The sequence below is a fragment of the Amphibalanus amphitrite genome, unplaced genomic scaffold, assembly GCF_019059575.1.
Source record: "Amphibalanus amphitrite isolate SeventyFive unplaced genomic scaffold, NRLGWU_Aamphi_draft 000126F_arrow, whole genome shotgun sequence".
NCBI classification, from domain to species: Eukaryota; Metazoa; Arthropoda; class Thecostraca; order Balanomorpha; family Balanidae; genus Amphibalanus; species Amphibalanus amphitrite.
Genome location: NW_024881621.1, coordinates 187,591 through 202,385, shown reverse-complemented (window position 1 = coordinate 202,385; position 14,795 = coordinate 187,591).

The window sequence follows — 14,795 nt, the reverse complement described above, 5'->3', positions numbered from 1 at the left end:
CCGTCCCCTTCCGTTCTGCCGGCAGCTGACGCCACCTTGCACCAGATCTCAGTCAAGTGAATGGCCCCGGCGTTTTGTCACCGTCGTTTTGTCGTCGTCACCGAGTCTTTCAAGGATTGTTCTTCCTACGACCGGCGTGTCACGGTGCGTCGGGGTCCCGGGAAGTTGGAGGGGGAGACGGGCTTGAATGGCCCAACTGGGGGCCGCGGCACTGCTGGAGTCACTTTCGCCGACTGCTGAGAAACTCATTGGACTAACTCCACCTCGCCCTGCCGCCTGTCGCTGCCGGCTTCCGATAAAGATCAAAACAAACAGCGCGGAGCCGCCCTGGCGCCTTTCTAAAGACTCCTGCCACGCACATACCGGCCGACTCAGCGGCAGGGGGCGAGCCCGAGAATTGGAATAGCGTCAGAGTCTCGTTTGTAAGTGCGCGCGCTCTCCGCCCCCTGCGTGTTATCAGCCGTTCAGTGGCCATGTACGCGCTGCCGGCGCCATAGGTCAGTATCAGCCGGGACGGGGTTCCGGGAGACGTGCAGGAAGGGCTGGACACGCGGTAGCGAGGCGCTCTGGCTGGTCGGTTCCCGGAGAACGCTCGTGATGGGTCCGTATAGCGTTTCCTCTCGCTTCAGCCGCACCGCCAGGTCCCACACGCCGCGCCACCACTCGTCACTAAACTGTATTCTCGCTCAGCATTGCCAGTATGGCGGCCAATAGAGGAGCACGTAATAGAGAAACAAGTACCCACTGGCGATAGTACTCGGTACAAACGAAACGCTTAATTCTAATCGGGAAACACTACATCCCCCCGCACTTAAACTTAAACTCCACGAGTTCAGCTGTCACTCCACGAGTTCAGCTGGATAACAATCACACACGAGTTCAGCTGGAGAACACAATCACAGGTCCAAGCGAGTCGGCTTAAACCTACGACGGCCTCGCGACGACGCGGTAAGTTCGCGGTCACTGCGGTTAGAGGCAGGTAGTCCACGATCACTGACCCGAGGGTCCACTCGGTTAACCGGGTCGATCGGTGGCGCTAGTACAGGTGGCGCCGGCGGACACGGGGACGCCAGGATCTCGGTCGCGCTCGGTAGCTCGCTCGGTAGCGGGCCCGGGGCCGCACCGACCGGCGGCGCCGGCGCGCATGCGGTCGGTTCGCCGGCCAGCGGATCGCGAGGTGCGGCCGCACCGGCCGGCGGTGAAGACACAGGAGCCGCTGGAGACGACACGGACGAGGCCGGGGCCGCCGCGACCACAGGCGGCGGAGACGGCGGCGGCGGCGGCGCAGGAACAGCTTCAGTGCTGACCGGCAGAGTCGGCGTCGACGGGGCGGCGCCGATCTCCCTCCCGGCCAGGTGAGCCACGTTCCAACGCGAACCGTCGGAGAGACCGAACGTAGCGGGTCCGTGACGGCTGACGACGCGGAGCGGCTTGCTGAACTTGGCGCCCTTCTTCTGGACGTGACCGGGCTGGCGGACGCAGACCGTGTCGCCCACAGCGATCTCGGTCGGCCGCGCCCGGTGCCGGCTGTCGTAGTGGCGACGATTGCGGCGCTGCTGCTTGACGACCCGTCGTGCCACATCAGAGGTGACGCAGTAGTCGTCGAACACCGGCAGGTCCAGCCTCATCTTCCTGCCGTGTAGCAGCTCAGACGGCGATACACCGGTGGTGCAGTGCGGCGTGGCTCGGTAACGCGCCAGTCGGCCCTGCAGGTAGGCCTGGAACGGAACTTGGCTCTGCTGCGCGGCCGCCTGGACCCAGGACTTGAACGATCGGTTGAATCGTTCCACGGCGGCGTTGCCCCTCGGCCAGTACACAGACGACTTCAGATGCTTGATCTTCCTCTGCTGTAGATAAGTCTCGAAGTCGCGGCTGATGAACTGGGGCCCGTTGTCCGTTGCGATCTCCTCAGGATATCCTTCGCGGGCCCAGATCACAGACAGAATCCTGATGATGTCGCTTGTCTCGACTTTCGCACAGAGTCCCACCTCCACCCACTTGCTGTAGTAGTCCGTGAGGGTGACTGCATAGCGTGCAGACTGGGGAACTCCGGCGATAGGTCCCACGATATCTACACCCAGCTTCGACCACGGCCTTGTGGGAAGCGGGACTGGCTGCAGCGGCGCAGGTCGAACCTTCTGTGACAGCACTTTGTCGCTCTGCTGGCACAGGTCGCACGCCTTGACGACCTCTGTCACGGCACGGTCGACTCCAGGCCACCAGCACAGACTTCGGAGAAGCTGTTTCATCCTGACGATGCCGTCGTGAGCGCGGTGAGCCAGCTGCAGGTACCGGTCGGTCAGTGCGGCCGGCACGACCACTCTGTCCGCTCCACGGATGACCACGGCGTCACGGCGCACGTGCAGTTCGTGTCGGACGTGGAAGAACGGCCGCAGGTCGGGCGGGCAGTTCCGTGCCGAGTCCGGCCAGCCGGCAGCGATGACGGACCGCAGCCGCTCCAGCGTGTCGTCCAACAGGGACGCTTCTCTGACGTCATCTTCGGAGATCACGTCGGCTGCATCGTCGGTCACCAGGGCGATGACTTCATCATCCTCCTCTGCTGGTCCGGTGTCCGGCAGGGGAAGCCGGGACAGCGCGTCGGCCGCTGGGATGCGGTGTCCCGGGACGTACACCACGTCGTAGGCGTACGGGAGGAGCCGCGCCTGCCAGCGCGCGACGCGCGCTCCCGCTCTACCCGAGAACTTGGGAGAGAGCAGCGTGGTGAGAGCGGAGTGGTCGGTGCGGAGAGTGAAGTTCCTCCCCCACAGGTACACCTTCCACCTCTCCACGGCCTGGACGGCGCTGAGCGCCTCGCGCTCGGAGACGGAGTAGCGGCGCTCCGTGTCGGTGAAGCTGCGGGACCAGAAGGCGACAGGATGCTCGAAGCCGTCTTCCTGTATCTGGGAGAGGACGGCGCCCGCGCCACGGTCCGAGGCGTCTGACGTCACGATGGTCGGCAGCTCGGGCTGGAACGGCTTCAGCACCGGCTGGCCGGCCACCAGCTGCTTGATGCGCTGAAAACTCCGTTCGACGGATGGAGTCCACTCGAAGGGTGTGTCCTTCTTCAGCAGGCTAGCCATGGGTCGAACCACCTCGGCATAGCCGCTGATGAAGCGACTGAACCAGCCGGTGAGTCCCAGGAAACTGCGGAGATCCTTCGGAGACTCTGGGCGCGGGGCCTCCGTGACGGCCTGCACTGTCGAGGCAGTCGGCGTCACTCCTGTTGCAGACATCCGGTGTCCGCAGAAGTCGACTTCCTTCTGGCTGAAGGACGACTTGGCGTGGTTGACTGTGACGCGTGCTGCTCGGAGACGGTCGAGCACCGCCTGGAGACGCTGGTCGTGCTCAGCCTGACTGGATCCGGAGACGAGGATGTCGTCCAGATAATGTCCGCATCCTGGAATACCGTGCAGCAGGTCATCCAACAGGTGCTGGAAGGCACTGCCAGCTGAGACGAGTCCGAAAGGGACACGCTTGAAGCGCATGAGGCCCTCGTGGGTGATGAAAGCGGTTACATCCCGGCTGTCGGAGTGAAGCTCAAGTTGATGGTAAGCTGACCGAAGGTCTATCTTGCTATAGACTGATCCGAGGAGTCGAGACTGAAGCTCCTCTATGGTAGGGAGCGGGTGCACCTCAGCAACAATCTGTGAGTTAGGCCCACGCAGATCAACACACAGTCGGATCTGGCCTGACGGTTTTCTCGAAACCACCAGTGGACTCACCCACTCAGAGGCGTCCACACGCTCGATGATGTCAGCGTCCAGCAGGCGCTGGAGCTCAGCACTGACTTCTTCCCTCACTGCCAACGGCAGACGACGCAGTCTGTAGGCAGTAGGCCGGGCGTTCGGCCTGAGGATGATCTTGTGCGTGTAGCCCTCGATGGCTGAAAGCTGCTCGGACTGGAGCTCCACACTGAAGATCTGTCCAGACGCCGGGTGAAGCGTCAGGCCCAGCTGCTGGATCAGATCGAGACCCATGATGGCCTCGGTCGATGGCGTCTCTACCAGGAAGAACTGGGCGTCAGCACACTTATCACCAAACGTGACAGTCACAGGGAGCGTTCCTGCTACTGGTACTGGCTTCCTGCCAAACCCGAAAAGCCTGGAGCTACTCGGCTGAAACTCCTTGCCCTTGAAGAGATCTCGGGCGTACTGAAGAGACAAAAGTGAACAGGTAGCTCCAGTGTCGACCTGGATGTCGACCGAGTGCTGAATGTCACCCACAGAGAGCGTGACAGGACAGAGCACCTTCTGAGGGGAGTCACTGACCTTCAGCACGGTAGCCTCCTTAACTGTGTCCTTCAGGCGTCGTGGGGCGGCAGCTGCGGTTGAAGCGGAGGCGCTTGACCTGCAGACTGCGGCGAAGTGCCCCCGCAGGCCGCACGAGCTGCAGCTGCGACCTCGAGCTGGACAGTCCTTGGAGCCGGTTCGATGTGACGATCTACCACAGTTGGTACACGGGGCCTGACGTTCAGGCAGTCCGCTGTGTGCCTTGACTTTCTTCGGTTGACGAGGGTGGGACACCTTGGCGACGACTGGAGCAGAAGATTGCTGGCCCGCCATTACTGCCGATTCACGGAGGGCCCTCTCATATGCGTCGGCTGTAGCGAGCGTCCTGTCCAACGTGAGCTCCGCATCTTGGAGCAACTTCTCTCGCAGGCGTGGGTGGATCGTCTTTTCCACCACCATGTCGCGGATCATATCATCAGTCATACTGCCAAACTTACAGTTTACTGCCAGACCTCGCAACACTGATACATACTCTGCGGTAGACTCCTGCGGCAGCTGCGCTCGTTGTCGAAATGAAAAGCGTTCGACAATGGCATTCACTCGTGGGATAAAAAATGTGTCCAGCTGGCGTAGGGTTAACGTGAAGGCATCGTCTCCTTCCATCTTCACGGCTGGAGGAAGCGTCTCCTGGATGCGCTGGCCCTCCTCGCCTAAACAATGTAAAAGAATAGCTCGCTTCCGCTCTGCGGCGAATGCGTCACCGCCCGTCGCCAGCAGGTAAGTATTAAAACGTAGCTTCCATGTCTCCCACGGTACAACTGGTTTACCCGGAGTGGGTAAAAAGGCTGAAGGCGGCCTAAGCCCGTCGAGGTTCATATCTCGTCGCCAGAAATATAGCGTTTCCTCTCGCTTCAGCCGCACCGCCAGGTCCCACACGCCGCGCCACCACTCGTCACTAAACTGTATTCTCGCTCAGCATTGCCAGTATGGCGGCCAATAGAGGAGCACGTAATAGAGAAACAAGTACCCACTGGCGATAGTACTCGGTACAAACGAAACGCTTAATTCTAATCGGGAAACACTACAGTCCGCCCGGCCGCGGTCCGCTATAAACCTCCATCGGCGGCCGTTCACCCAGCGCAGGCGTGCTCCGTTAAAGGGATTTACCGGCGATGGGCATAACTCGCGCGGCCCTTTCAGCCGCGCCCCAACGCTTCAGAGAACCAGTTGCAGGCTCAACACTTCGGAAGCCATATCGTCCATATTGGTCCGGTAATGTGAGGGCGGCCGTTTCGCTGCCGTAACGACTCGGACACAAAAGGCCCGCCTGCCACCACTGCAACTCAGTGGGCTTCGATAGGCTTAACGACCTTCATCCTTCTTTTTGCGGGGTGTGGCTCAAGTATGCTATTTGTAAGTTGAACGTGCTTAAGCCGAAAATGATCGCTATTTACACCAGCTGTCACTGAAACTGGCTCCATTGGCGCTGCTGTAGATGGTGAGGAATGAAAGTAACATTTGAAATATCACTTCTACCGTCTGACTTACTGTCGAGCAATGAAGGGGAAAGGCATTTGGACCATGGCCGGCAGGTGTTTGGAAAACTCACCATTGCTGTCATCTGCTCTCCAGTGCCATTCAAGCATGTTTTGAACGGCAGCCCGTTTTGACGTGGCAATTAAGACTCATCATACACCTGAAGTGAGCGATTTGTAATGAAAGCATATCGACGGGTTATCGAATCACAAATGACACTTTCTCGAAGGACGAACCGTGCTGAAGTAAACTGACTTCCAGATTTCGCCAGCTCTCAGCCCTGGCTTGTTTTCATCAGAAACAGTTGTGCAAACTTTTGAACAACACACAAAACACCGTGTTTGCGAAAATGTAATATGGCGCTGCTTAATCCTCAAATCAGCGAGCTTTGCATGTGTATTGTTTTGGCGAAACTGCTCTGACGACACAGAGCTGAGTGTGATGGTGAACGGCCCCCTGAGCCCCGCGGGTGGAGAAGTGTGCGCAGAGACGCCAGCCTGGAATACATTATCACCGTGGTGGCTCTCTGATCGCCAGAGATAACGACTGCGCAATTATTTTGTCACAGTTCGCTTGTGGATGCCCTCTCACTTGGCATCTGCATAATTACCGGATGTTGGTAACAATAAAAAGTACAGCCAGCTTTTTTTGTTGTTGTAACCTTCTTTCAATTTCACGTTATAGACAAATGTTGCCCCTTACGATGCTTACGATAGACATTGTATTTCAATGCTTCGGTCGGAAGATGTTGGTGAAGATATTTTATCACTGTGCGTTTGCCATTAATTTTGGCCACACCTGTTACCATTTCCGTCATGAGAATCCTCCCGAGATTAGGGCGCGTTTGATGTGCGAGCCAGTTCCAGAGCGGCCAATTAATCTGGCCGCTGGGTCGCTCTGCTCGACGCCTGTTCTTCGCCCGGGGCTCGGGAGTGCGGCGCCAGGTGGCACGGTCCGGGCAGATCTGAGGGGATCCTCGCTGAGATCACTAACAGCCGTGGTGGGTGTTCCAGGTGGCTGAAAGGTGCTCAGCCACCATGCGTTAATTGGGTGACGCACGCATATGCATGCTGTTGTGAGCTAGTGAGGCTTGAACGCTCCTTTATGGAATGACCTACGTTCAACGATTGTGAGCAAAATAGGAATGAAACTGTCTCACTCGGGGGCGTAGTTATATCGCTGAATCACTCTTATTTAACCCTATTAGTGGCAGGGGGGGGGGGTTGTTTTTATCCACCCCTCAGGTTTTTCGGGAATATCTCCGAAACCGCTGAAGCTACGATGCTGAAATTTTCTGACTTTTCCTAAAACTAAATTGGGCACATTCCCTGAAAATTTCAAGTTCATAACTATACCAGGGGCGGCTCCAGAGCACTGGGAATTGGGGGTCCTATTCGTGAAGCGAGTCATTTGGGCGAAGATCACGATGCTGCACCAGTTTTACGAACAGTGAATGAAAGGTATCATGTGATAACATATACAAAGTTATTGTGCATCCTCTTTTGACACGTTTTTGCTATAATAGGCGGATCCAGGAGTCCAAAAAGGGGGGTTATTTTTTACCTCCCAACATAGGTGCCCTGACACCGCCTATGCATGACCAATACAATTTTGGTCGTTCTCTCATAAGAAAATTGTAACATAACAAGACCATTGCCACCCTTTTTAGAAACAGTACCAACAAAAATCTTATTTACTATACTTTTTGTGTACCCTCAATCTCAATGATCTGTATCCGCCTATGATTTTTGAAAATGCATATTTTTAGGATCCATGTGAATTCCTGGTTCATTCTCTATCGATCGGCAAAAGTTGCGTTAAGATTGGTTCAGAAACCTGGCCGTGATAAACAGTCTAAAATGTATCTGCAATTTGCCCGTTTTTACCCCCCTCTACCCCCCTATTGACATTTTTTAATATTATTTTTTTTAGAAATGTAGATCTCGTTGAGCCAAATCGAATGCCGTTTGAATTTTGAAAATCGGCCGGTTAGATCTCGAGATATCAAGGGGGGGTCGTAAACAGCCCCCCCCTGCCACTAATATGGGGTAGCCAGGAGCCTGCCACTAATAGGGTTAAGGTAGTTTAGTATTCTGCTGGCTTCTTCCTGAACCAGGATCCAATAAAAAAGTAATCAGCGTTATCATTTATCTAGCAGGTTTCTGAGATGGTGGCGACGTTTGCGATAATACGTATATCTCGAATATCTGATCGGGCTATTTAATTCGATATGCTAATTCAAAGCGTTTCCAATAACGTTAACTTCCGAGCTGGGAGGCTTTGCCTGACCGCACATCAGGCAAAGGCAGAGCCAGTGTGGTTGTCTCCATGAGGAGGGGGAGGGGAAGGGTGCTAGACTCCTAAGTAATTTGCTTTCCTCCGTACATCTTATCTCGGGAGCTTTCCTCCGTATCATCTTATGTTTCTCCGACGCCTCCCCCTCCCCCCCCCCCACTTCCCTTGGCTCTGTCTGATGCGTCGAACCCCATATCAATTATCAACTCGTTTCATCACGAGGCACGGTACTCGGACCCCCGTGTTTCAGTTGGAGGGCGGCTGTCCCGGCCAGCTCAGGAGCCCGACTATGTCAGACCGACCGTTTTCGCTATTGTCCGTCGCCCCATTATCTCATAGCCAAAACATCGCACCGGCAAGGCAGCCCGCAATCATGGACCGGATTGCCGGGAAAAAGCATTGACCCGGCCATAGCGCCCTGTTATTTTCCTATCCGGCGTTATCTAATGATCTCGGACGCTCCGAGGCCCTTTGATAGCGGAAACGGGCGTTCTAATGACTACTAATGCGTTGTTTATAGAATGCCGAACGACGTGATCATTGTCCTCGGATCAACTGGGCGCCAGAGGACCACGGAGGACCACCGAAGGACCACGGAGGACCGCCGGAGGACGCCGAGGCTCGCGGCCGGCGGCGGGCGCCGCGGCGCGTGGGCGCCTCTCGACGGGCCGGCCGCCGGGTTTTTGCTCCGTGTTATTCGCCGCCGGAGGGAGTTTTCGTGGCGTTTGTTTGTCAGTTACGACGTGGATTGATTGGCCGCTGACAGCAAGCCTACCTGAAGGCATCGGCAATGAATGTCAGCGATCTCCCCGGAACCTGTTGGGGTCGTTTGGCTCGTGACGACAGGAGTGACTGAATGACCCGTGTCCTCGAGGAGTGGCCATTCAGACAGCCGGTGAGGACTGCTCCTCAAAAGCGTGCTCTCCAGGGCGCCCGTGACGGGCAGCGGTGGCTGTCCCATCGGGGCAGTACCCCGCTCCCCTGGGTTCAGCCACTGCAGTGCACCGGCCGGTGCAGCGGCCGACTCAACGCGGTGTCGTTCCCATAATAGACCAATCGACTTTGCTGTCGATTATCGATTATCAATTAAAGCTCTCATATGCCAGTCTGGCCCAGAATCTCTTGTTCGTCGAAGTACCACCAGCATCCGATCTGTGGTTGAAGATCGCGGTAAGACCCAGCTCTCAAACCGACAGGTCTATGTGGAACTTCCTTGGGCTGCTGAATTCAGCGAACCATCGAAAACCCACCGGTGATCGACCAGCAGTGGCAGGAAGGGTCACTGATAGGGAAGGTGGACAGACCCCACGCCGCTGCAGAGTGGCGCACTTTGGGCCGGATGGGCGGTCGGAGTGGCGCGCGACCTGCGCACGTCAGGGGAACTCCGATTGTGGCGAAACTCGACCTCAGAGCGGATGTCGGCCACGGGTGTGGTTGGCGTAGGGCAGATAGGGAACTGGCGCGACATGGTACGGTGGAAGGAAGGTCCACGGGACGACGCAATTCTGCACCGCCAATTCCGCTATTACGGCACTTGGTGTCCCCGTGTCTGTGAAAATTCAATACAATACGTTAGCCAAATCAGTTGGAAATCCCAACATGCGAGATGGAAGTAAAAGTTAAAGTATTTTGTGATTTGATTCTCACTCTTGAATTACATTTTATGTTTTAGTTCAATTTACTTTTTTGTGATTTAACCTAAATATTACATGCTGGTTGAACGCTAGCTATCAAAGAAGTTTTATGATTTATCATGCTCAGATATTTATCGCGGCATCTTGCGACGCAAGCGTGGCATCAGTTTTGCTCCTGGTTTAATCTTAAAACACAATTTTACCATGAGTAGCGTTTTGAATTTCATGACGTACATACATCTATTAAGGTCTCCACTCTCCAAGCCTTAACATTAATCAATATATCACAGCGGCGTATTTGGTAGCTGACCTAAAATATGGCCAGCCGGTAATAAAAGTGTCGGCCTAATTTGTCAACTTCCCGTTGCGATTTTTGGAGACGACCGGGTACAGACGAAGGTCGCGCCAGTTCCTGGACATCCAGTCGCGTGCAGTGACTGATGTCCTTCAGCGAGGCTTACGCTCCGATACAGCACTGCACACGCCGAAAAATATAATCTCCGGTGCACAAACTCGGAAAACTCTCCAATTGGAAGCCACCCAGACGTATTACCGACTCCTGATACAATACAAGTCAACTGTTTTGAAAATTAATCCGTTTGTGGCAGCCATATACGCTCGATTGTTTCACACGCTAGGCACGGATCAATTTCCTTGATCTAAAGGAATGTGTCTTTTTGCCAAGACGGCTAGTTATTGCCTTTGAGGTTTTTAAGGTCGCGCTATGTAGCTTAAAAATAATAGCTATCGTCTAGTCAACTTTGGTCCGAATGGGCTCACATCGCGTGCCCACCCTCTGCTGTTTTCGACGTGGTTCATTCAACGTCCTACCCATGGAAGCGCTATTGCGCTTTACTTCCAATGCCAGCCGTTGCTACCCACCCCACGTGCCGGTCGGCTACCCGGGCGCCGCCCCTGTGTCCCCTCCCCCTCCCCCTCCGGTCACCCAACCTTTGACCTGGTCACCCGTTCGGTGCCACGCGCCATATCCCATTACGGTAAATAACGGATTACCATGCGGCTACGTTACCTGCCCCCGTCAATGAACTGAGGGGGTGAGCGTGTTTGTTGGTATGGGAGTGGAGTCTGGTGTCGCGGAGCTCATGACCCGGTCCCGCAGATCTGACACAGTCATCCGATTGGTCACGTGTTAGCTGGCTAGTATATGCTCACTAGTCACTAGACAAACTAGCCATGGCCTGGAGAGGAAGATAACGAACGCAGACGACGAGGAGACTGTATTCACGTGCTTTTCTTATTGGATCCAACTCGTTATCTTTCCGGTTCATCTCCCTCTGCCTCTCAGTCGATCCCTCAGTAGGTCCTCGGTCCATCCCTCAGTAGGTCCTCGGTCCATCCCTCAGTAGGTCCTCGGTCCATCCCTCAGTAGTTCCCCGGTTCATCCCTCAGTAGGTCCACGGTCCAACCCTCAGTAGTTCCCCAGTCCATCCCTCAGTATAGGTCCCCGGTCCATCCCTCAGTAGGTCCCCGGTCCATTTCTCAGCAGCTCCTCCGTAAATCACTCAGTAACTCTGGGGTGATCTCTCCTGCTCCCAGCACGGGCGTGGCTCCACCCTGTGCTCCCCGGCGCTGTCCAGCGTGCCTGCGGTGACCCGAGTGACCCCCAGTGACCCCCAGTGACCCCCTGAGTGACCCCGCAGTGACCGGACCGGTGCACGCGCGGGCGGTGCCAGTAACTCGAGCTGTCCCTGCCGGCATGAGGCCGCCGCGCGGCGCTGCGTGGCGCACTGGATACAATGTCGGCGCACCTGCGCCACTGGCGGCGCGGCGGTGGCGAGTCCGGCGCAGCGCGGCGGTGCGCCGAATGGAATTCAATTACACCGGTCGACGTGGCACGTCCCACGGGCAGAGTTACGTTTCTTGGCCGAATTTATTAGACACACCGGCCCCGCGAGGCGGGAAAACAAGGGAGGGAATGAACATTCTCAGTCGGCACGGGGAGTAGAACTAGAAGCCGTCGCTGATTTGGTCTTCCGCTCCATAGCGGATCGTTGGGATGTCATTCCACTCTGTTGTAGCCTCGCCACATGACGTTCATCTCCATGTTTCGTGAATGTGGCTCCCGTATGTTGCTTCAAAGTCTAGCTGCACTGAAGAAAATGCTTTGCTAAATAATCCCCATCAAATCAATGTTACGCACTGTTGTGCTTTAACCGTGAGCTCTCAGTTCATTCACGATTATTCCTGTCACCTGTACCTGGTAGTATTACAAGCCAATTAGACTCTTACAAAGTACCCCACCTCACATCTCGGCTCTCACACATACAATCCATTCCATCGGCAAAATCTCAACCCTTTTCTAACCACATCCAATAATCCGCTGTTGTTGATCTCGTAAAACTTGCTGTCCATCCTAACTCACAACATAGCACCTGGCTGCAGCAAACCACAAATCTGACGCGTCTACACCACCTCACAGGCGCGTTCAATTATCGACTGCCCTCAGCGGAGGTGCGCCCGCGCTGTTCCGCCCGGAGTCCGGACGTGATGCGGGTCGGTCGGTCCGCCGGCCACGCTCCCCGCTGCTGTCGCGTAAATTTGCGCACCGCGCACCTCTGCACCGGGGCGAGGGCCGATGGCTGACCGCAGCCGGCCGTACATACGTGCGTGTGCAGGGCCGCAAATTCCGGTGCCGATAATTGGTGGGGCAGACAGCGTCGAAACGTATGCCCGGAACCAGCCGCTGGGAAATGGATGGCGAGGCGAGACGCTAAGGGCCGGGAGGAGGATGCTGGTGAGGTGCGAACAGGAGGCACTCAGCTGGGTTAGGGGTACTTCGTTCTTGTTCTCAAGTCAGAAATGCGGCAGGAATGTCTTTAGGACCTGTTGTTATAATTGTAAACAAACTTGCTATTTGTGTGTATATGTTTGTCATCGTCGAATGCAAGCTATATGTAGTTTACATGCCTTTATTTGTTTAGACTTGAATCATTAATGTATTATTCAGAAACGCTTTTTATTAATCTTATTTCCCATTCTATTCCCATAAAGCTTGTCATTGTGCCTCGTTGCCATAGCTGCGGTCGTTTTCGGAATCGCCACCCGGCGTTAATTATAATAGTGCACGGCGAACTGCATTAGCTGGTGCATCCGGCAGTGACCGCCCCTCCGTCCGCCTGCACTGTGGGCGGCCCTGCGAATCCCACATCAATCACTGCTCTGTGTGGCAGTTGTGCGGCTTCATGGGTAAATGTAAAATAAAATATAAAAAATAAAATAAAAAGACATTATAGAAACTCTGTAGCCATGCAAGTTCAAGGTTAGTCGGACCTGGACGAGCTCCTGAGCAACGCACTTGCTAGCTAAATTCGTTGAAATGCTTTCAGCATGAGTTACTTACTAAATTTGTATCATTAGAAATGTTTTTGGTCAATTCTCTTTCTCTCAATTTGACAAGGTTTGCTTGTTGCCTTTTTGAATATGTATATTAAGCTGCTGAACCATCCGGAAATAGCTGCACTAGATTCTGCCGCCAGCGTGCACCGAGCTATTAAATATCGCGCAGTGCACAATTACTCCTACTGAATGAGCCATTCTACCAGGGAAGACACGAGACGTCCGCCATCGAATGGCAGTCGATACATGTTAGCCACGGCTGAATGATGACAAACGATTTAGAGTTCTTGTTTTGGTTTCACTAAATGATCGTGATCCTTTGTTGTCACGGAAGTAAAAACTTCAGCACTGGCTACACGGTCCATATTTGCTCTAGTCATGTGATCGTTTACTCTGCACGACTAACCTGGATTCTCCCGTCTGGTAACTCATGGTGCTGTAAGTTGTAACCTTCATATGCAATGTTGTCAATGGATGCTGCACAGTGGACATTATACAGCATCGTATTTGAATTGTATTTTACCAAGTAGTGTCCGCTCCGAGTTACCAGTAGCTCTCTCAGCCGATCTGAACCCCTATGCTCTCCCCTCTTGTCGTCACCACACCTCGCCGGCCCATGAAGAACGAGCCTCCACGTTTGGCATTAGCCTTACGGGGCTCAATCGCGTGAGCTGGCCCGACAATAAAAGAGCCGTCCAGTTGCCCATAGCGCCACCAGACTTCTTTTCGTCCGATGGCGCATGCGGGCGCGCCTTTATGCTCACCATTTTAGTATATAGTTATCTTCTCAGAGGACGTCTCGCGAGGTGAATAGATTAATGGGTCCGCACTGAGTCTATAAGACTGGATGAGAGATGAAAACATGCAACTCTGGCCTGCTATGATTTATATAGTACTGTGTTCCATTTGTGTTTGTTCTTTTGTGTGACCGTATCACTACCACTGCTGGAAGGGTGACTCAAACCACGAACAACTCACATCTGTTGTTGTCACTTGTCGCTTGCCCTTGCCACTGTTTGTCGATGCCCGCTACTGCACGTGGGAAAGGCACCCTCGTCTCCCAGCTATCCCCCTCCCTTCCTACCGAGAGGGTCGGACCGAGCATCTGGCGGACAGATGTGATCATCCACATGCGTCACACGTGTGATGGGCTCGACTCTTACGTCACAGGCTGGTCAGCGCTGATTGTGTCTGTGTGTGACTGGTCATTGTGAGTCGGTGTGACTGGTGACTGTCGGTGTGACTGATCTCAGCGTTGCTGTGATTGGTGACTCCGTCAGTGTCACTGTGACCAATACGATGTGACTTGGTAACCGAAAGAGTAGTTTCTGAGTCGTGCTTTGTACTGGTGGCAGTCGGGTTGGAGACTGATTGCGGGCTTACGACGGTAGCTCCTTTGGCGCTAGGCAGGCGACACTGATGTGCACTTAGCGTGTAAAGGAAGGCCTCTGGATGGATGTTTGTCCTTCCCACCAGGCCTCGTCTCGGCCCTTTCCCACCGTTCATTCACGTCCAGTAGTTTTGGCAGGCTAAATTCACGCTTATTTGTTCAATAAAGCGCTTAATGTTGCAATTGCAAGTTTACAAAACATCGAATAGCTACAGCTCAGCAGTCCTAATTGTCTGCGCTAGCTTGTTACATGCTAGATAGGGCCGTGGACGCCCTATATATCCGTCAAAAGTGCGGCCATTCATACGGGAGGATCGGTCACCGCACTGTCCTACTCGACGTTTTTCCTATCAA